The following is a 2650-nucleotide window of genomic DNA, read 5'->3' as shown; positions in this document are numbered from 1 at the left end:
GGATTAAAGGTTGCAACTTTATCTAATGAATTGAACAATTACAGATTCAAACATATAGAATTGCAATAGATTGAAGGATGAAATAATTAATTGGCCAAATAAATTAAACATACAACAATCATATATTAAGAACGGAGAATAAATAATACACAAGTATAAAGTAAAGGATTAAGACGGTCTCACAATTGATAAACTCGTAGCTTCAAAGCACCTTGAATCGAGAGGAGAGGATTAGTTCCTCATAATTTGCATAAGACTAATAAAAATCACAAATTCTTGTTTCAGACGGACACTTTTGGTCTTATTTGTCAGACGGATAAAATGTTGCAATTTTTTAAAAAAATGTAACCAATTAATTCACAAAATGGTATGACTAGAGGTGTTATTTTTTACCCTGAAAATGATGTGAACAATAATGGTAACATGTTATCAGAAAATAACAACATTTTACTGTAAAATGATGACATGTTACCCGTCTTATTTCAGACCAAAAGCAATGGTCTTAAGAAAAACGGACTGAATAAAAATAGGGTTCTTGAGTTCTCCCCCAAAATTACAATTTATTGACTGATAGAATGAATAACGAATGACTAGTCGTCTGCTCTTCGACTAATATCATTCATGATAATAATAATAGACTTCCCTAATAAACTAATATAATAATGTTTTTCTAATAGAAACCAATGATTGATAGAAAGGCTTTAGTACTTTGCTAAAGTAAATACCAGCAACCCAACGCAAACGACTAAAGCCAAGCCAAGCCCATAAACCAAAGTCATAGACAGTGCGTCCGAGAGCTGCTACTTCAGTACACCAGGCGGCTAGCCTAGGGGTAGGCGACCAGTGGGCGGCTCTCCTGCGTCTTGGGCGGCTCTCCTGCCTGCTCTCCGACTGTTCTGATTTTACTACCTGCTCCGCCTCTTCGTGCTTCACTTCGATTCCGACATCGAACTCGAAACTCATAACTTGAAAGCATATGGTTTCAGGCCAGCAATCTTTACAAGCTTATGCATGCTGCCATTCACCAAGCTTTACTTGGTTTCATCAACTCCCTCTTCTATACTCGGGTCAAATCGCTGTAAATAACTCGATATAAGAATGATCAAGCACGACACATATAAATGTATTATGCCCCAGAAAATACCAACTTTAGCTCTTCGGAAATCATTAAATCGACTGTCTTATTGTGTACAAAACCCATCTTATCACTTGTGATGTACTCCTACTTGGATTCAACAAACAAGTATAGGAAAAGAGGAAAAAAAAATTGGTCATGTGCAGCAGTAAACAAAAGAACATATGCACACAAATTTCAACAGTATAAATCATGCAAACAAGAAAAGGCATTTAGCACTGAAAGTTTAGGACTACTTCAACACTAAAATATCAGAAGTTCTTACAAACAATTGATGCAAAGCAAAAAATTATTGTTGAATCCTCAAGAATCATCACGCTCTCTCTCTCTCTGGCTGTTTACGGTAATGATAGTGTCAAATTGTGACGAGTCAATAGGTTAATGTTATCACAATAAACATGCTTGATACCGGGTTTTAGTTGGACTTGTTGTAATATACCGGTTTGCACTTTTGGTTGTAATTTTAGAGTCTTAGCTTATAATATACCAAGGCAAAGAAGGAAAGCAAAAGGAAAGTCAAGGGAATAAGTGCAAAATCAAGAGAAGCAAGCAAAAGGAAGAATTGAAGCCTTGACATGCACAAACAAGAGCCAAAATGAAGAATTGAAAACTCGGTTTCACAAGGGTCAACTTCAAACGAGTATATCTCGAGTTCTAGACCTCGTATCGATGCAAGGCCAATTGGAGGTGAAAGCTTGTGATCTTAGCTTTCCAACGGTAGGTCACACGCCTCGTTTGTCCAAAAAACGAGGGAGATATGACCTTCGCAAGATGCTGCTGTCAGTCTGAAGCGCAGCCTGCGCAATTGTGTGCGCTGCCTGCGCAATTTTGTGCGCAGCCTGCGCAAATAAGCGCTGCATTTCCAAATGCGAGCTTAGGCGCAGGCTGCGCAAAGAAGGTGCGCAGCTGCGCCCGATTGCGCAAGCAAGAGTTAATTTGGCACAGCCTGCGCAGCTCTGTTTTACGGGCTTTCTATTCCGCATTTGGGCTTCTTAAGTGAGGATCTTTTTAGGTTTCCGTGAAGCCATATATATACCCAAGATTGGAAGACCTCAAGGAACATTCACCTACCATCCTTTCATCTCATCTAATCTCATTTTTAGGGTTCTAATCTTGTAATAATTTAGAGACTATTTCCATTCAAAGTTGTAATCTTTCCTTATTTCTTTGGGTTTTGAAGACTATGGAAGACTAAATCCTTCCCTACTTGGTGTAATCCATTGCAAGCTTTCATCTTTATCATTGTATTGACTCTTTAATCTCTACTCTTTCATTTATTTCAATTTCTAAGTTTGAATGTCATGATGAATGTTTTGTTGTGAGAAGTAATTACCCTTGCCTCTTTAATGTTCATCTATTGCTTGTTTATTGCAAAGTTCCTTGCTTTTGTGATAACTTGTTGAAGCACCTCATGATTATTGATATCTTGGTTTAAAGTATCAACCTTTGTGAGTAGAAATTGATTGTATCATTGGGTTTGTTGGTTTAAACATATCTTTGTGATATCCCATTTAC

General features: G+C 37.4%; 1 long non-coding RNA gene across 2 annotated transcripts; it reads right to left on the bottom strand.

Moving 5' to 3' along the window:
- Positions 1–217: 217 nt before the first annotated feature.
- Positions 218–1467, bottom strand: LOC141609114 (uncharacterized). Of its 2 annotated transcripts, XR_012527220.1 has the most exons (3): positions 1401–1467; positions 518–1014; positions 218–256 (listed from the first exon to the last, which is right to left on the bottom strand). It is a non-coding gene; the product is annotated as an uncharacterized LOC141609114 (long non-coding RNA). The 2 variants fall into 2 exon arrangements; XR_012527219.1 differs by lacking the exon at positions 1401–1467 and having other exon boundaries at positions 518–1384.
- Between the last annotated feature and the right edge of the window lie 1183 nt (positions 1468–2650).

Source organism: Silene latifolia, chromosome 10, assembly GCF_048544455.1.
Source record: "Silene latifolia isolate original U9 population chromosome 10, ASM4854445v1, whole genome shotgun sequence".
Lineage (NCBI taxonomy): Eukaryota > Viridiplantae > Streptophyta > Magnoliopsida > Caryophyllales > Caryophyllaceae > Silene > Silene latifolia.
The sequence above is the reverse complement of the archived record's forward strand: the minus strand, read 5'-3'. Positions and strand labels throughout refer to the sequence as shown.